Source organism: Diceros bicornis, chromosome 22 (assembly GCF_020826845.1).
Source record: "Diceros bicornis minor isolate mBicDic1 chromosome 22, mDicBic1.mat.cur, whole genome shotgun sequence".
Classification (NCBI taxonomy): Eukaryota; Metazoa; Chordata; class Mammalia; order Perissodactyla; family Rhinocerotidae; genus Diceros; species Diceros bicornis.
This window is the reverse complement of record NC_080761.1, coordinates 26,293,771-26,314,897: the sequence shown is the minus strand read 5'-3', so window position 1 is coordinate 26,314,897 and position 21,127 is coordinate 26,293,771.

Below are 21,127 nucleotides of genomic sequence, written 5' to 3'. Positions count from 1 at the left end.
CCAGGGGCCCAGAATGGATTGTACCACTCAGGTCAGTGGTGACAAACGGTTGACAAACTGACCCACACAACTGGATGATAAAAGGAAACTCATTGCGTTTATGAGACTACAAAATGTGTGAATTGTGTGTAAGAGAGGGGAGAGGAGACAGTCAGACGTGGAGCAGAGAGTGGACAGAGAGACATTACAGGAAAGAATAGAGAGGAAAAGGAGGCAATGTGGGTCCCCGTGGGGCCTCCACTGGGTCCTGCTACTGGGAGAGTTTCTGTGTTTCATGAGTAAGGTCATGATCAGGTACCTGTGAAATGTGGTAACAGGGACTCTGGAGACAGATCCAGAGTCTTTATTCCCTAGACAGACTTTTTTCTCAGATTCTGTGCCTCCTAGGATTGCTAAACTAGAGGAACTGGAGAAACCCTTTATCTCTGAGCCCTGTGCCCAAGCACCTTGTCAACATTTCTCATTCTGAATGTTGCTAAGCTCTTCCCATGAGCTCTGAATCCATCCTGCCTTCTCTTTTCATCCAATATTCTCTCTCCCTCCCTCCAGTACTTTCAGTGTCTCTCTCTCTTTCTATTGGCACTTTCTCCCCAGCCTTTAAAAACATGCAGGTCTCTCCAAAAATACAAAACAAACAAAACAGAAAACACCCTTGTTCAAGTCTACCCTATACACCCCCACATGGCCACCACCCTTCCTTTGGGAAGTCATCTGAGACACCCATTCCCTGTCCCCTTGAGGCCCCCCTCCCCTTCTGCTGAGCTAAGTGTCCCTCCCTGTGTTCCCTCAGCACTCTGTGCATCCTTCTACCATAGAACTCTCACATGCTGTCATCATGGGCTGTCTTCTCTCCTCTCTCCCAGCAGTAGTCCATAAGTTACTTCAGGAATGGGCATGTATCTTTCATCTCTGTATTCCTCTGCCTGTCCCTTGCCCAGTGCTCAATGAAAGATGCTCAATGTGTTAAAAGTTTTGCTGCATACTTGTTGTATTAGTCAGGATTCTGCAGAGGATGAGACTGTGGAGACTAAGTTCCAAAATCTACAGCAAGCAGGCTGGAGACTCAGGAAAATTGACGGTATAGTTCCAGCCCAAGTCCAGGGGCCTGAGAACCAGGAGGGCCAATGGTGTAAGTTCCAGTCTGAGTCTGAGTCCGAAGGCAAGAGAGGACCGATGTCTCAGCTTGAAGACAGGCAGAGAGAGAGAATTCTCTCTTGCTCAGCCTTTTCATTCTATTCACGTCTCCAAAGGATTGGATGAGGCGCACTCACATTGGGGAGGGCAATTTGCTTTACTCAGTCTACTGATTCAAATGACAAATCAGTAGAAACACTCTCATAGACACACTCAGAATAACATTTAACCAAATATCTGTGCACCCTGTGGTCCAGTCAAGCTGACACATAAAATTAACCATCACACATGTCCCTTATATTTTTCAATCCCCACTGCAGGTTCTATCTCTTTCAGACCAATATTAGCATCACAGCTCTTAGAGGTCCCTCCTTTCTCCAGTTTCCTCCAATGGTTATTATCTGCACTATGTGATGTAAGACCTGATTATAGCTCTCTTCTGTTGTTCTGTGTTTCATGAGTAAGGAGAATTCTTCACTAAAATTGCAAGCTCTTTGAGGGTAATTAATTATCATGTAACATTCTTTTACCACACTCTTCATAGTTCTTAATTTGGAGCTGGAACAGAGGAGGCACTCCAAAAATATTTATTCAATTGTATTAAATTGAAATATAATATATATGATCAATGAGTTATCATAAATTAATGATACTGTATCAGATTGCTAGTTACCTATCCAAAATCCATGCTCCTTGTTTAGTGAGAAATAGAAGTTGTACAATTCTGGAGTGTGGCAATGTGTTCCGGCCTCGTGTTAGGAACATATCAGGAACATAGCAGTAAAAGGAATGTGGTAATTACCCCAAGGAGCTTACAATTCTAGTAAAGAACACTGCTTGCTCATGGAACTAGAAAAATAGAAGAAAGCTATAGTTGGGTCTTAGATCATGTAGTGTAGATGGTAAGCATTAGAGGAAACCAGAGAAGGGAAGGACCTCTATATGCTGCCGTGCTAATGTTTTCCCAGCTTCCTTTGCAGCTAGAGGTGACCATATGATTATGTTCTGGCCATTGAGATGTAAGCTGACTGTTGCATGGAATTTCCAGGGATGCCTCTTAAATGGAGGTGACTCAGCTGGGTGATGTATGGATTTTCTTTCCGTTTTCCTCTTCTGATTACCAGGATCCCAGACAAGATGGTGGCGCACCAGCAGCCATCTTGAGGATGGAAGCTATGTGCCAAGAATGGTAAAGCAGAATGATAGAAGATGCCCTGAGTCTTAATGTCTTTGTAGTGCTGCCCTACCAACCCTGGACTGCTCGTATCTGGATGTCTTTTACATGAAAGAATAGAACTTTGTGGTTTTAAACCTCTTTTATTTTGGTTTTCTATTTTATGAAGTAGAACACAATCCTAGCTGAAACAGATACAAATTAACACTTGCAAAAGAATTGAAGGGAAGTACTGTCTGAAATAAAGGCAAATATTTTCGGTTTTTAAAAAAGGCATTTTTACTAATATCTAAGACACAAGTAAACTATTACCATCAAATATATTTGGTATTACTAATATATAAAATATGTTCTGTTTATTCCTTTTCTTCCCCCCTCACGATGAATCCCTCAGTGATGTGGGGCTTCAGTTTGTCTTCCCATGCAAGGACGATTTTCCTGTAAATTAGAGCCAAAGGAAAAAAGCCTTGTAAATCATCTGTCTCATTTAACTTGCCCATTGTCCTCTCTCTGCAGGAAACCTACAGGTTGCAGAAGAAAATGGCTGGTGGAAATGCAGCAGGAAGAATAATGTGGTTTCGAAATGAGGTGAGAATAGGTAAAATTAGTGTAACAGCAGAACTTACTTTTTTCTTTTCCTACTTCACAAACTTAGAATCGGGGAAATTATTGAGCAGAGTCTTTGTTTTAAATGAGTGCAAGACAAGGACATACCTTTCTGAGGATCACATTAAAGGATGTGGAAAGAGAAGCAGACTTGGATAATAAATAAAATGTCACCCCCTTCTTCCCATCTTCCCCAATACATCAGGCCAACAGAAGGCATCATTTTCTAGTCTTGAGGTGTGGTACTTTTAGAGAAAAGCCCAGCTCTTTGGGTCTTTGATAATTTTAGAAATGTGTTCAGAATATGGGCGTCGAAATAGTGTCTTGTGTTTCTCAAGTTCTACAATTTTCTCTCAAGAAGGGCCAGAATTAATTAACCAAACTGAATCTTTTGCAATGAGACAAATTCTAAAGCATAAACCAGTAGGATTTAAAAAGCAAATAATCCTATCTTATAATAAAGCAAAATGGCACAGACCAAAGGTGGACCTTATCATGAGCAGCCAAGACAGAGAGATACAACCGTATGTTAGCAACACGAAGGAAGGGTTGCAACAAAATCTGGAGGATCCGTTTTTAGGATTCCTCACTCAGATGTCTGGCTAGTCAGTACTGGGCCATTGTCTAGAAGCTCCGCTGCACTAGGGGCTGGGAGCCTTGGTTTCTCTCCACAGGCTACTTGCGCTGCTTCAGAGCATAGGGGTTGGGTTCCAAGAGCTGGTGTTCCAAGAGAGCTGGGCAGAAATCCATGGCATCTTGATGCTCTAGACTCAGAAGTCACGTCGCTCCACTTCTACCGTACTCTATATTTAAGAGAGTCACAAAGGTTCACCCGGCCTCAAGCGGAGGGGACATAGATCTCACCAATCCATGGAAGGAATGTCAAAGTCACGCTGTAAGAAGAGCATGTGAGATGGGAGATATTGTAGTCGCCATCTTGGGAAAATACAGACTGCCACAGTAGAAAAAGCAAGTTCACAGTAGGAAAAGGAGCAGTTTTTCAGTCACCTAATTAGCCTGAGAGCTAATTTACCATGTGTTAGCTCTTACAACACCTGGGAAGGGCCCAGGAGGAGGTGAAATTCCACCCCCACTGCCCATTAGCATCATGAGCTGTCCAGAAGTCACTGCGTTCGTGAAACTTCATGAAATTCAAGGAGTCAAGTACTAATTTCTAGGCACAACCACTTTCAATAAACACCCCTTAGTCATTTTGCTTTTACTAAGAATGATGTGTTTTTTGGGGGAAACTGCTCTCTCCAGTACCCTGTCCACTGAGAGGAAGGGCAATCCCAGACGCAGGTTTCCATGGCAGCAGGCTTCCATCTCAGTGCCTTCCTGTCGTGTCTATCCTCGGGGCTGGGGAGGCAGGCAATGCATGCTGAAGCTGGCCTTTGGACAGCCACCCTCTCTACAATTGCCAGGGAGACGTATGTTATTGCTGCAGTAAATAACAGTAACCCAAGTTTTCTTAGCCTGTGGGTACAACTGAGGTCACGGTAACAGCAATAAATCACGGTTAATTGGCTAATACCCTCTCCTGGTATCAAATCTCAGTGAGTATTTCTAGGGTATGCAGGGATTATCTCACTTGTGTTTACCTGTCAGTTGCCTTTCTGTCTTTTGCTCCAAGCCCTTCTGGTTGATATTTCCTGCCTATGAAGCCATTCAAAAGTGGGCATCTCCTCCCTGTTGCTGCTGCCAGTGGGGGACCTGGCATCTGCACCAAGGACCAAGGCAGAACTGGGGACTCAGCAGTCCTCGTGGAGCTAAGACACGCTGCATTTAGGGCAGAGGTGGGGAGAGAGTGTCCCACCCCATCCCCACCCCTCCCCAGCCCCCAGCTCTGGGCCTCACCTTGTTATCTGGGTACCCGAGTAACGTTACTTGAGCCCTTGCGTCTCACAGAGCCCCTTATGACAACAGACTCCTTGACCTCTGCAAACAACCTCTCTCCGCAGGACTCAGATGAGAATCCAGGGAAACCAACTTCTGAAAAATAGATGCCAGTAGGCTGCCTGCCCCACCAAGTCATTGGACATTTCCAGACATGCCTGATTCCCAGCCGAGAACACAAATTAGGCTCAAACTCGAATCCCTGATACATTACTCAACATGCATAGCACACCACAGCGCTTTCTTCTGAATCAACTCTGTGAGGTAGGTAGGAAAGATATTACTATGGTTTCCATTTTTCATGCAAAGAAATGAATTCTTAGTGGGAACAAGCAAGGAATGAAATAATAATTAAGATTCAGACTAAGCCTATGAATGGTGGTTTTTGAAGAGCAAATCTGGAACTCTCTTTGGAGTCACTCCATAGTGCCAGGTCACTTGGCCTGGACGCTCTAGGCAGTTAGACGCATTTTCCTCTCTGTGCTCACAGCACGTTGGTCTGTTGTCACATTTTATGGCACCACTTTAAATCTCATTCTTCCTCACCAAACACCTCTCGTGCCAGTAGATTGCCTGGCATGGAGAAGGAACTTGATAAACATTTATTGGTGGAATGAATATAAATTGCTTAATGTTTCTCAAGTGAAGGTGGTACCCTCCCACCCCAGAGAGTGTTTGGAAGTGTGGAACATTTTTGTTGTTGCAATACTGGGGAGTGATGCTTCTAGCCTTTAGTGACCAGGGCCGGAGATGTGGCATGGCTTGCAATCTGTGGGACAATCATGCACAAAGAAGTGCTCTGCCCCAAATACCAATTGCTCCCCCTTTGAGAATAAACGCAAGGCAGACCACGTGCCAGGGAAGTCCTGAGGCCTTCCAAGCTTTGGGCTTAGCTTAGGAACACCTTAGCTACCTGTGACCTTGCTATTTGAACTTTGAATTCAAAATGGAGGCTATGGTATACACTCATTTCATGTTATGATTTAATAAGATAACATATGTAAAGTGCCTAATGGACTGCTCAGCCTGTAGCAGGCAGACAAGTGATTCGAGCTCTTTTCCAGCAGTCTTTGGGTAATGAGAATGCTTCCTTGTCAATGTTTCAGTCTGGCCTACGGTGTGACTCAACAGAAAGGGATTTTGCAAGCAGACCTTGTGTCCCAGAATCTGCCCTTGTGAAATGTAGAAAGCACGATGGTAGCGCATCACCGGATTGTTATGAGGATTCAATGAAATAAATATGTAAAGTTTCAAAAGATCAGCACCTGGCACCTCGTGGTCTCTCAATAAACAGTTGACTTACTGAGTGGACAGCGGAGATCCAAGAAAAGCAGTGCACTCGCTTAGATATGAAAGCAGCATTGATCAAATCATGTTCTCTCTCCTTAACAAAATCGAGTGGGATTTCTTGAGTAAGTTTCCTCTTATCCTCTGTTTCCTGCAAGTTAAACAGATTTCCCGCAGAGGACATACTCCTTGACTTTGCTTTCCCTTCCCACCACTGTAGGGTAAGGGATGCTTGGGGCAAAAACATGTGTGATTCACTTGCTTTATCGAGTCGCTTTCTACCCTTCCAATTCCCACTGGTGAGTGTATTTACTTTCCACCTGCTTCTTATTAGAGAAAATATGTCACAGCGACATTAAAAAAATGTTGATAAAAATAGAAAAACCATAATCCTTCCCTATCACAACTCTTAAAAACTGCCTTCTAATGCCTTTCTGTAAGAATGTGTTTTTATAGAGCTTCTATCATAATGCACATACTATTTTGATTTCTACTATATCCAATTGGTATTATGTATTTTCCATGTTTCTATGTAGGCTGCATAATTATCATGTTTAATGACAACAAAATTTTCCGTTGCTTTAATATGCCATCCCATCTTGTTGGATACTGAGGTTGCTCGCACTAGGCAGTGCTGCAATAAATACTTTCTTACAAAGAATTATTCAGTATTGCTAGAATATTTTATAGAATAAATTCCTAGTATTTTAGATACAGATTCAAAACAGTGTGAACATTATGACTCTTGTTCTGTATTTCCTTATTACTTTCCAAATAGGTTGTACCAATTTACAACATCTTTAGAAGTATATAAGTCTCTAACTTTACTGCAGCCTTGGACCGTATCATTTTTAAAAAATTTAACAGGTGTAAAATAATACAAATGAAAATTAATTTGCATTTATTTGATTATTCTCAAGTATGATTATTTTCCATATGTTTTATTTTCTCTTTATATTTCTTCTTTTGTGAATATTCATGTAATGACCCTTTTCTCCACACACAGTCAAGTACAGTAGAATAAAAAGAATACTGGGTTAGTTGTGGGACCTCTAACTCCATGGTCTTCCTGTCCAGCACACCTCATCTTTCTCTGAAGGGAGCTGGCTAATCTCTGATTCTTTCTAGCTCCAACTTTAAATGACTCTAAGTACTCTACATGAAACAGACCAAAGTCAACTATGTATAGTAGCATAAAGTATTGTATCTGTAATTAACGTAGATAAATATCTGGAATTTAACACTGGGATGTCTGGAGATCTTAATAGATTCTAGGGAATTCTGAGCAGCATGTGAAGGTAGATAGGGAAGTTCTTCACTCACTCATTTATTCATTTATTCAACAGATATTTAGAGAGGACCTAGAATATATTGGACTCCATAGTAGATCGTTGGCATGTAAAGATGAAAACGAGTAGTCCTGGAGAGCTTTGGTCAAATGGAGGAGATAATTACAATAATTACAATGGAGAGTGGTGGGCTGTGGTGGGCAACATGGGAAGCACCTATTTAGGAAGGCTTCACAGAGGAGCGGACATTTGAGCTGAGACTCAAAAGATGAGTAGGATTTTGCCAAAAGGAGAATGGAAAAGTAGGGGTGGAGAGGAAATTCTAGGTATAGAGGGAATAACGTGTAAAAGGCATGAAGCTCGACAACAACAACTTAATAACAGTGAGAAGTCAAGCTTCTGGAATATATAGTGTGTTGGGCAGAAATAGAGCTGGGCAGATAAATTGGGGTTAGATTTTATGCCAAGCCAAGGAGTCTGTTTTTTATCTTCTGGGAAGCTTAGATATGGAAGGACAGAAGGGAGCCAGGGGAGGTTTATATGCAAGGAGTGACATGTTTGTTCTTTTAAATTTTTTTTTAAGATCACTTCTAGGAAATTCCCAAGTACTGTGAGTGTTTACTTGTCTCAAAGCTAGGGCTAATTGTGCGAACTTGGGGAGTCTGTGTTTTGAGGCCTCAACCGTTTTGCAGTTAACACATTATTGAACGCTCTCCCTCTATTTGCCTATGACTATCTGGAATCTGAAAAGTTGGGAAACATAGAATATTTTTAAAGAGTACGTTAGTTATATCTTCAAATAATATGCACGTATTTTCCTTCAAATTCCAGACATCTTTTCAGGTGAAGCACCTCTACATTGAAGACAATGGGGTTCAATCGTGAATTTGAAAAAGTATAATAAATACAGTGTCCCCACTTGGATAATAAATTATGTGGTCTTGTTATCTAATCTGAGACATCGTGGATCTTGTGACAGAGGGATAGAAAACATGGTGGAGCCACAGGATGGCTCTTACAGCTTCTGCTCAGATGCAGCACACATTACTTCTGCTCATACATCGTTGGTCAAAGCAAGTCACGCACTTGCTGAGTCCTGAGTTCAGTATGTTTCCTACTGACGGAAGGCAGTGAAAGTCACATGGCCAAGCTATCTGTATACAGATAGACTGTATGCTTATGCAGTATCTACATTGGTGTGTATATGCATCCAGACACATATTTCAATTATTAAGAAAAGTCTTACTTAGTTTTTGAGCAGTGAAATCAGTGCCAGTCATTTTCCATTTGCTCTTAGCTACGTTCCTTCAACTTGCCAGCCCTGCTCTGTATGTCCGAGTGCTGAGTCTTGCAGAATATGTTTCTCGGGCTTCCTTGATTTGGTTGAGGTTTGTTCAATGGTAGGGTCTGAAAGGAGATTGTAGGATGTGAGGAGGGGAGAAGCCAGGGTATTTCTCCCCTTTTCTCTGCTTCTGGTAGCATCTCTGGCCATGGCTATGTCCCCTCCACAGCTCCAGCAACCACCAGGCCACCTTCCCTGTTGGTCCCAACTACTGATGAGCAGCCTCAGGGGCAGCCTGGGGCAGGCTCCAGCCCCAGGGATGGGAGTGACTTCTTACAGTTCCCGATTTCCAGTTACCTCACTGTTTGCTCCTTTGGCTTTTTAAACACCTTTGTAAACGTTCCCCATATTAAATTCCCGCTATTGAATGACCTCATGTGGGTTCTCTTTGCCTGATTGGACCCTGTGTGGTATAGGCCCTTTTCTGTTCTATAGATTGGTCACCCTTCTCAAATTTGTCTAGTAGGTAGAAGTTTAAGTAACCTTTACTCCAAAGGTAAATTTAACAGGGTTGGCTGTGTATACTTTAGAAAATGTGGTTAAGCTCCTTTAAACCTCATATCCCAAGGCCAGGTCCCTCATTTTTTGTTCTAGGCCCAACAGCTCTAACAGTGTGGCACAAATGAGTATTTTAAATATTTAAAAGTTAAATAATTAAAAATGTTTACAAGTGGTCATCCCCTTTAAAAACATAGCAGGCAGAACAAGGGTGGGGAATTCATCTGAGAGTAAACAAGCAGGTGATGGGCCCAGGTTCCAACCCTCAAAAAACAAGGTAGAGGATGGCCCTGTGGCTTAGTGGTTCAAGCTTTGCGCGCTCCGCTTCAGTGGCCTGGGGTTCGCGGGCTCGGATCCCAGGAATGGAACTACATCCCTGGTCAGCCATGTTTTGGCGGCAACCCATATACAAAATAGAGGAAGATTGGCACAGATGTTAGCTCAAGGCGAATCTTCCTCAGCAAAAAAAAAATAAATAAATAAATAAAATTAACAAACAAGATAAACTTTGTGTGTATGTGATTAAGCTAGGTGTCTACATGTAAATATTGGCCCCTACCTTACCATGCAGGTATATATACATGCATACATATGGCATTTATAAACTCATAGACGTAGGAGATATACACACAATATATGTGGAAAATTTAACTATTTTTAAAGGACTGTGGTTGTTAGTAGTCTTTAAAGAGTTTATTTAAAGACATTTAGAACGTAATGATCAAAGCCAAAGGATGATTCATTTTAAAGTTCCTATGTTTTGTATCAAATTTTTGTTGATGTCTTTGATACAATAATGGAAGCAAATTTTAAATTTGGAAGGGAGTAGAGATACTGAAGAAAAAAGATCTGATGGCATCCAGACAGAAGAATTTTTTGCCAATAAATAGTGAGTGAATGGGCAAGTGACAGCCTTAGAGACGGCAGAGTCACATGATGCTTCTCCTGAATTAACGAGGGGATTTGGCTTCAAGGTCTACGAGGGAGAGGAGAAGGAAGGGCTGGTTTCTAGGGAACAGCTTGCTCATCCTGCTTCGGTCTGTGACTGGTCTAAAATACCAGCAGGCAAGGCTGCTGCTGGGAGGCAGTGGGGGGGAGGGGAGCATTGCTGAGTGTTTTCTGAGGGTCCAAAGGGACGCCTGAGGAGCTTCTCTCTGGTGACTGTCAGCACGGGGCAGGCCAGGATGGCACATGGGAATTGGGCAGTCATTAGGGTTTTTTGAGTCAAAATGATGGCAGGTTCCTCTGAGAGACATTTGCTCAGGAGGAATGTAGTGGCATAGGGTCCCTGCCATGCCTTCGTGTGGACTTCAGAGACATGCTGACCTGAATTCAAATCCCAGCTCAGCCACTTACGAGCCATGTGAGCTGGAGCACGTTACGCAATTTCTTTGAACCACAATCTCCGCCTTCATAAAAATGGGCAGGAATATATATATAATATGCCTCATTCATAAAAAGCATGCTAGGATGTATTATTTTTTATTATTGATAATAATAAGTTATTCATATTGCCATATTCGTAAAATGCTTGCAACCACTTTATAATACAATTCTATACCCCTGATTTTCTACAACACTACAAGGATCTTTCATCTAGTTTTCTCACTATACAGACTAAGAACCTGAAGCTCAAAGAAGGTAAATAACTTGCCCCAAATGAGACAGCCGGGGGGAAATAAACACAAACCTATAACCTAAGCTCTTGATTCCCATTCCGTGGCCATTTCTACTTAACTAGGAAGGTCAACAGACATTCCAGCTAGGAGGACACACTCTCCCTGCCCATCCCCATCACAGCATCGTTCCCTAAAACGGTGGTAGAATGCATTAAGAAAGGGTTACAGCAGTAACAAATCTTTATCCTTTCCTTCATTTAATTCGAGTCTAATTCCCTGCCTCTTTCCATCTCTTGTTTTCATACCAGAGGCTTAATTCTTTTCTCCCCTAATTCTAACTCTCCACTCACCTTCCTTCAAATGCTCTGACATTCTGTGCCTATTAGTTAGTTTATTTTTTAATTCACTTAGCAAACATTTATCGAGCACTTCTGAGATATCAGAAACTGCAGAACAAATGCTTAAGATAACTCCAGGGGCTCATATGGAAGGAATGAATCTGCAAACAGAAATTGTAGCACCTGTGCTCGGGAAGGGACCAGAAGACCACAGGACCCCATGAACCTCCGACCAGCAGGAGGCAGTGTAGCATGGTGGTTGACAGCATGGGCTCTGGAGTGAGATGCTGGGGATTTGAATCTCAGCTCCCTCCATCCGCCTGTGCCCTTGGGGGACTTGTATAGACTCAAAGTGGGAATTGTACATTCCTCCTTTGTAAAGAAGGAATCATAATAGTACTTGCTTCAGAGGGAGGGTGGGGCTTAACTGAGAAGACTTAAAAATTAAATATTTAAAAATATTTACAGGTTGTTATCTCCCTTTAAATATAGAGCTGATCATAATAAGGGCAGGAATCCACCTGAGAGCACATAGTAAGCGTTCAATCAAAGTGATTTCTTATTTCCTTAAGAGGGAGAATACAGAGAGATTACTCATCATTGAATAGCTGGGGTTTACATTATTTTTGAAAAAGGATCAGGATCTCTCCTCTTTCTGCAGCCAAAGCAAAAATTTCATAGATCTGCTCCAGACCCCAATGATTATTGTGATCAAGAGAGGCTGAAGCACTGAGCCTCAGGGTGGTTGATGATTGACTTTATATGGAGGGTGGCCTGCCAGAGCTGATGCACGAAGCCTGTGCAAATCCTGCATCTTACAACCTGTGTGGTCCAGCTGTGGGCTGAACAAAGAGCGGCATATGTGGTGTGAGAGCTTTGAATAGCGCCCGAGATTGCATGTTTCTGTGTGCAGGAAAATGGTTTACTCAGTGAATACTCGATTTCTTTCTAGCATCCTTTGCTCCCAAGGAGCATAGGTCTGAAACCATGAGGATATTTCCCTACCTTGCTGGCTCTGTTTCCTGGGCACAATGAGCTTATCATTTTCCATTCAGCTCCCAGCTAATAGAGAAGTTCCCGAAGCAAATGCAGAAACACACCGACAAAAAATCACGATAGCCGGAACAAAACACCAATGTCCTCTGCCTTGCTGTAGCGTTTGGAAAAATGAACTTTCTGGAAAAGGGACATTGGGTTAATTCTTCAACAGGCTGGCACACTTGTGGGTTTCAGCTAAGGGAATCTGTAAGCTATGTTAATCTGTGTAAATCTTACAGTCCTTTGTGTGTTTGTATGCATGTGTGCTTATGTGTGCTCACATGTGCAAGCATGTGTGTGTGTTGGTGGGTCTGGGGGACTGGTTTAAAGGGGATTGCTGTAGCTCAAACAGGGTGGGAACTCATTTTCGTTTGGAATCAAATGCATTCAGAGCCGGATAAAATGAAAAACTTTATTCAGCATTTTCTGAAAGGAGCCACCCAAGGTCTCCTTTCTCAGCGTCTAGGACCACAAATGCCACCGAAGTCACACAGGCTGTGTGCATGCACACACATATGTAATTTTTAATATCCCCCCCACGACCAGAATGGATTTGTTCCATTCAGTTGGAAGCCACAACGTTTATTACATCTCTTTCTCAAATAAACCTCAAAGCGAGCATTTCATCTTTCCTCATGTAATCATTATAAGGTAGAAAATGAAATTTTCCAAACCTAAAAGCATGTTGCTAAGAGCCCCAGGGCTCTGCGTGTCACTTCTTACTTTGATGTGTTCATGGAGGGGGGGTGGGGGGATGACAAAAAAAAAACGAGAAAGGAAAGGAAAGAGAAAGAAAGATGCACTGCATCTTCCTTGAGATTTTTTTTTTTAACTCTTTATGTAGTGACAAGATGGAGCTGATTAAAAGAAGACAAGGAAAGTCTCCGTGCCAGACCACTTCAGAAATGAAGCATTCCAGAAAGGCATGTAAGAACTCCTGTCAGAAACAGGAATGATTTCACGGCCCCTCTTGCATATTAATGAACTACAAGTAACCTTAGTTTAGTGGTGCAGATGCAACATTTCAGGAGCCGTGCCAGAATTCAGCGATAAATGCCAGCTCCAGGGGAAATACATTTCATGATAAAATTAGGAGATCAGCCATCTGAGACGGCCACAGAAATCGCCCCCTCCTTCCGAAATGCAAGGGGGTTTCTGGGGGGCAGGGCACTGGTGGCGTGGTGAACGTGGGGTGAACGGGGTTATTTATTCGAATTTGGTTCCTGCACCTTGGCTCAATCTTCATCTCTTCTGACACTGCGTATTTCCTCAAGCAACAGATCCACTCGCCAAAGGTCAAACTCAGGTGAATTGATTAATTTGGCTGCCTATTTTTCTGGTGTGATTTTGAAAAACATACAATCCTCCTTGCTTTAGAAGCAAAACATCTCTTTTTGTCTCTTCCCCAACACCCACCCCCCACCCCCCGTGACTGCCTGTCAGGTGTTTTTCTTTCCCAACTTCTCGCAACCCGTAGTTGCCTTTTCAGACAGAATACAAGCTCTCAGCAATTCTCTTTTCTTCCAGTGCTCCGCCAGAATTTGCTCGATTCTCACCCTTTTGCTCACTCATTCCCCTTTGCCCCATACACATAGTACAACCGTCACTGTCGTCTGTGCTCACCATCTGTTTCTAAAATTCCTATGATACAGAAATCACATGACAGTTTGAGGTGCAGCCATTTCAATATTGCAGGGTTTTGGTTGGCAGGGTTTGGAAGTGACGGCTGTGTGGTTCTGCCTTACAAAGCTGACCAGCTAACATGGTGTGATAGTTAGCGAGCCCTCCAGAAGGACCTTCGAAAGCAGCTGCCGACAAATCAGATGTTTTTGTGAGATTGAAAATGGAGAATAAAGCCGCAGTCTTCATTTTCAGCTGAGACCCAGGCTAGATTGCACCCAAGAAGAGGAAACACGGGCAGAGCTACGCTCTGTGCTGTCATGTAAGAAAATAGCGTCCCCCAGATTTGACTTCATTGCTCTCTCAGTAAACTATTGCCACAATAATGCTACCTACTAAAACACTCTGAGATTCAGCAGCTTAACACGACAATTACTCATTCTTGCTCATACTCCCAGGTTGATTAGGGGTTGGCTGACCTAGGCTGGGTGGCCTTACTGGGCTTGCCTCCAAGCTGCAGATTAGGTCCAGGTCTGCTCCACGTGTCTGTCATCCTCTTGGACCAGTGGACAACCTGGTTTATGTTCCTATGGAGATGGCAGAAGAACAAGAGCATAGATCCAACAGTGCTTGTATCATATCTACTAACATTCCATTCTCTAGAGCAAATCATGTGACCAAGCTCAAAGTCAAGGGCAGGGAAGGATCAGTCACATGCTTAAGCCCAGGCTCAATGGGAATCAGGAAGTATACTCCTCCCATGCAGATAGGGAAGGGGTGAAAATAATTAAATAACGACATAAAATCTTCCACTCTTGCTATGGTGGGCATATGGGTGTCCTCTCAAGGATCCATTCCCTCTTTTGATAATTACTTTGATTTTCATTCTGGTACTTAATTCCTTAGCAGTTGTACCTTTTGGAGAAACCGACGCTCCACCAGATTCTAGAGATTGGGTATGTAGATCAGGCTTATGTTACCAGCATGATCCTATCCTCTGGCCACAATTATTGGTTTAAGAATAAACATGTGATCCAATTTGGATCAATGAGAAGGGAGGAGACATCTGCTAGGAACTCCTAGAAAATAGGGTTTCTTCTTATGCTGTGAGAACTACTAGAAGATATGCTCTAAGTAGTGTGGTGTATAGCTTGGCCTTTTGTAACTACTGAGGTGTGAGAATGAAGCTGGCACACAGAAGAGGACATACATAAGAGAATTGTAGGAAAATCAATCCATCTCCTGATCAATCCTAACCTGAAGCTCACACTATTTCAAGGATTTTTTTAGTTAAGTCAGCTAGTAAATTACCTTATTGTTTATTGAGTTTTCAGATTACTTGCAATTAACACTATTTTAGTGAATTCACTCTTTGTGTAACTTTGAGATATTGGGTGGGGGTGTGTGTGTGTGTGTGTGTATGTGTGTGCCCGTATGACTGCATCTGTGTGATATGAGATTCAATCCCTTTGGGCCTCAGGTTCCTAATCTACAATATGGAAGTAATTGTTGTTGTAACACAATAATGTGATAATGTATGTCAAGGCCCTACACACATCAGGTAGACCATCCCGTGTGTTTTGCAGGTTGTTCCCCAGATGGCGGAACGAACGGGATTGAGGGTAGAATCAATTCCCTAAGCCCTGTGCTTGTGGGGCTGTTTCCAGCAAGAGAGGATGTCTTTTTCTAATTTTTCCCAAACCCATGGGCTAGCAGAGGCCCTGATAAAAGACGTTTAACCAACATTAGTTCCTTTCTTTCCCCTTCTATACTCATTACTTCTTTTGATAGCTTAAAGATTAACAATTGCATTTTCTGCTGCTCAGCAATAGGACTCTTAAGTAATATTAATTTTTATTGTTTCTTTCTTGAAAAGCAGTCAATTTCTCCCCTATGTTGTGGTCACTTCTTTTCCCTATTCCTTTCCTGAAGCTCGTTTCCTTTCCCTCTCTATCCTCTGTTTTCTATCGTCTCATGCTTTTCCACTAGCCTCCTCCTTCTGCCTCATCTCCTTTCTTCTCCCCAGCCTCTGCCTGTTTTTGCCTCCCTCTCTTCCTCTAGGAAAGTACTTCTGAGAACTTGGCCTTTTCCACCTCAGGGTCTCTTCGTGTAAGAGCTGATACACATTCTCTAAAAGCACTTTCTGGAGCGAGACATATCTGAACACTCATCCTGGTTCCACGACTTTGGACAGACTAAGCTCTCTGGGCTTTGCTGTCCACCTCTGTAGAACTGGTCTAATTCACTTACCTTCAGGGCCATGGTGGAGAACTAAATGAAATAATGCGTGTCAAGTGTCTGAGACTGCATAATCCGTCAATAAACTGTAGCTTCTTTTCCCTTCTAGCTTCATCAGATAAAGTCATCACTGTAAATGCCCAGCATATGGTAGCCACCAAACATGTAGCATATATTCTTCGCCTCAGATTTAAATAGAACAGTGGCTGACACCATCATTTTCCTGTCTTAGCCTTCTTCCCTGTAAACAAGTCTTCGCCTAATTGTTTGAGTTGCTGAAACATCTCTTGTCCAAACATGGACAGAGAACATAGACGTGAACTCTTTAGTTCAAGGCTACTGAGAGAATTCTGGGAACGTTTCCTGCATGCCCTCAGGCAGATGGTCGACCCACATATATTTCAACAACACAAATTAATGTAAAACATATTCATGTATGTATTAATTAATGCTAATATATTCACAAAAGATTCGGATAATGTGCAGTCCATTCTGACACCTCCTTCCTAATTCATTCACCCTAAAGAGATTGAATCTTGCTTAATTTTATGCTCAAATAAGTGGATCTATTGTGACTTGGGGGGACTCCCTTTCTTCCACACTCCCTATGGCCACCTGCTGGCTATCTAGAAATTCCTCGAACTGGAGAAAAAGCCTTCTATATTGTAGTTAGAGGAAGGGAGATATGGTGTCTGTGCAAATACGGGGCTGAAGTAGTGCTTGAGTATGAATGAATTCTGTCTCAGAGAAATCAGATAAGAAATAGGTATACGAGTAACATAGTAGTACTTGAAGAGGATGCTGAAATTGAAGAAGTCACCCGGGTGGGAGGAGGGCCCGGAAAGGGAAGCCAGGGGTGGACTAGGCAAGGGTGAAGATGTTAGAAAATTGCCCAGAGTCAGATCTTTGTATCTTGAAATAGAAGCTGTGTTCTGAGGAATTTTTTTCGTGGAGTAGCATGACACAATTTAGGCAAGGTAGAATTTTAAAGTTGTTTTTATCACTGATGTTTTTTATTGCCTTCAATAGAGGAACATCTTCCCCAGGGAATTATTTAATGGTAGAGCTTGAATATAGAGTTTAGAGACTAATAAATTCTCTATAATCAAATTTGGGTCATTAATCAAATTTGGGTAACTATAGAATGAGATAAGACAAGTATCAAATGCAAACATATCTAACCTCCTGTTCTCCATTGCCCCTCTTGCCCCAATATACACAGTCTGTTGCCCTCATCTCTGCTAGATGTGCAGGTCTTTGAGGACTGGGTCATCAGAACTTCTGTTACTGGGAGGTGAACAGTTAAATAGAAAGCCCGTCCTGAACCTGGAGGAGTTGGCACTCTGCTTTCTTCCTCACTATTATTTCTCTGTTCAAACTGGAAGGTTTCCATTCTAGGAAAAAAAATGCATAACCTATGCATGGAAGACAAATCATCAATATAGGGGATGAAGACAAATGTAGACCAGATTTAGAATGGATACCAAGGGAATGGCTCCATGAGAAAAGCAAAATAAGCCCTTACATTTTCCTGTGCTGGGCAGTTTTCAAGGCCCTTTTAGACGCATCATCCACCCATCCTGTGAGGGCCTCAAGGCGAGTAGTAGAGGCCAGGTTTATATTCTGATCAGTTTCTGCTTCTGTAAAATGGGAGTTTGGAGGAAGTCGCTATTGTGGTAGCACCTCCACAATGGCCTCCAATGTTCCCCACCTCCTGGCATTCATGCCCTTGGGTAAGTCCTCCACTTGAGTGTGGGCTGGATCTAGTGACTCCTAATGATTAGAATGTGGCCGAGGTGATGGGAAGTCACTTATGGGATTAGGTTATAAAAAGACTGTGGCTTCTGTCTGAGGGACTCTCGTTCTCTCTCCCTCTTGGGTAGGCTCACTCTAGGGAAAGAAAGTTGCCCTTTTGGTGAAGAACTGATGCCTCTGGTCAATGGCCAGAGAGGATCTGAAGCTGGCCAATAGCCACAAGAGAGAGGTCGGAAGCAGGCGTGCCTCCGTCAAGGCTGAGATGAGGACAGCCGCACCGTCACCGCAGCTGCATCTTGTGTGAGCCCTGGGCCAGAGCCGCTCAGCTAAGCTGCTCTGGGATTCCTGACCCACAGAAACTATGAGATAATAAACGTCTGTGGCTTCCAGCCACTGAGTTTTGGGGTAATTTGTTTTGCAGCAATAAATAACTAATACAATTGCCTATTTGTCTTTATAATCTATGCTTTTTTTTTTGCTCATAAAACTAAAATATGCTTATTATTAAAACAGAAAAACAAAGAAAACAATGCCATAAAAATTGTAACCAAGAGGTTACCAATATTCTCCACATACCAAACAGAGTGAGCCATTTAAAATGTGAATCGTAGCAATCAGTCCCCTGTTGAAAACCATTCAGTGGCATTCCATTATGTTGGGAATATAATCCAAAATCCCTGTTATGGCCTCCAAGGTGAACGTAACCCCCTGCTGCCCCTCCAACCGCATCACGTCTGCTCTTCCCCTCAGTCATGGAGCTCCAGCATGCGGGACCTCTTGCCGCTTATCAAGCCTGTTCCCTGTGCATTTTTTTTTGACAAATAGAGTATATATTGAAGATGTGCAATGTGATATATGTATACATTGGTGAAATGCTTACCACAATCAAACTAATTAACATATCCATCTCCTCCCAGAGTTAGCATTGTGTGTGTGTGTGTGTGTGTGTGTGTGTGTGGTGAGAACACTTGAGATCTACCCTCTTAGCAAATTTCAAGTATACAATACAGTATCGTTAACTATAGGCTTCATGTGTATTAGGTATCCAGAACTCATTCATCTTATAGCTGACAGTTTGTACCCTGTGGTCAATATCTCCTCTTTTCCCTCCCAGCCTCTGGTAACCACTCTTCTACTCTCTGTTACTATGAGTTTGTGTTTTTTTAATGAGTTTGATTTTCTTTTTTTTTTTTTAATTTCCACATATAAGTGAAATCATGCTATATTTGTCTTTCTGCATCTGGCTTATTTTACTTAGCACAATGTCCTCCAGGTTCATCCATGTTGTTGCAAATATCTGATAAAGGGTTAATATCCCAAATATATAAGGAATTAGTACAACTCAGTAGCAAAAACACAAATAACCAAATTGAAAATTAGGCAAAAGACTTGAATAGACATTTTCCCAAAGAAAACATACAATGGGCCAACAGGTACATGAAAAGATGCTCAACATTACTAATCATCAGAGAAATGGAAATCAAAACCATAATGAGGTATCACCTCACACCTGTTAGGATGGATATTATCAAAAAGACAAGAGATAATAAGTGCAGGCAGGGATGTGGAGAAAAGGGAACCCATGTGCACTGTTAATGGGAATGTTGATTGATGCAGCCACTATAGAAAACATTATGGAGGCTCTTCAAAAAATAAAAAATAGAACTATCATATGATCCAGCAATTCCACTTCTGGGTATGTATCCAAAGAAAATGAAATCACTATCTTGAAGAGATACCTGCACTCCCATGTTCATTGCAGCATTATTCACAGTAGCTAAGATATGGAAACAATCTAAGTGTCCATCAACAGATGAATGGAAATATATATATGTATATAAAATATATTTATATATATACCGGAATATTATTCAGCCTTAACAAAGAATGAAATCTCGCCATTTGTGACAACATGTCCTACACGATCCTGCCTCAGGGTCATGTACTTGCTGTTTTCTTTGCCGAAATGCTCTTCTTCCCGGTAGTCTCATGGTCTGCTCCCTCATCACATTCGTCTTTCAAATGTGGCCTCCTCAGGTGTCTGTTCAATTGTTGCTCCATAGAGACACCTTCTCTGAATATCTCATCTAAAATACCTACCATCCTCAGGCTTCACTTCTCTTCATAGCATTGTATTACGTTATTTCATATTATTCTTTGTCTGATTGTCTGTTTCTCTCCCATTAGAATATTGGTTCTATAGATACAGGGATTTTGTTTTGTTCACTGTTGCATCCCCAGTTCAGCAAATATTTGTTGAACAAATGCTGTGCCTATTTATGATATTACTTTTTATTCTTTTCTTTTTTATTGAGGTAACATTGGTTTATAACATTAGATAAATTTCAGATGTACATCATTATATTTTGACTTCTGTATAGACTACATCATGCTCACCACCAAAAATCTAGCTTCCATCGGTCACTGTACACATGTACCCCTTTACCTCTGTTGCTCTCCCCTGGTAACCACCAATCTGTTCTCTGTATTTATGTATTTGTTTATCTCCCACATATGTGTGACATCATATGGTATTTGTCTTTCTCCGTCTGACTTATTTTGCTTAGCCTAATACCCTTACAGTCCATCCCTGCTGTCGCAAATGGCAAGATTTCATCTTTTTTATGACTAAGTAGTATTCCATTGTATATATATGCCGCATCTTCTTTATTCATTCATCCATCAGTGGGCACTTAAGTTCTTTCAGAAAGGAAACAGAAGGCACACTTACATGGGGTAACTGAGGACTACTTAGAAAATTGTGGGTAGCATTAAGGGAGACCAGAAAGAGCTGGTGAACAGCTGGAAGCTGTCATCACCCTTAGGTCCAAAGGGGCAAAGAGAAGGAGTAGGGACTGGAATTGAGAGACAGAAGTGGAGCCAAAGCTGTGGAGGTGGCTAGAGCCACAGGGGACAGCCTCCCAATAGGAGCTGAGGTTTGCACTAGAGGAATTCAGCCATACTAACATGTGGCCTTGCCAGGGGAAGCTAGGGAAATATATTCTCCCATTTTTCACTCCTCCCTTTCTCTGATCTCCTGCTGGTGCTTTCCATTGGCCAAATCCAAGCAGATGTCAGAATACTAGCAGGCCCATGATGCAAGGAGGAAGAAGGATGGAGAATGGATCTGGAGGACTTAATGGAGAATATCCCTCAGAGAATTCTAGAAGTGGAATTTCTAGGTGAAAGAGTATAATTAGGTTTCATATTATAATATATATTGCCTTGAATCTTTGTTTTTTTTTTTTAAATATAGTCTTATTATCTATGATAAAGACTTCTATGTGTTCACC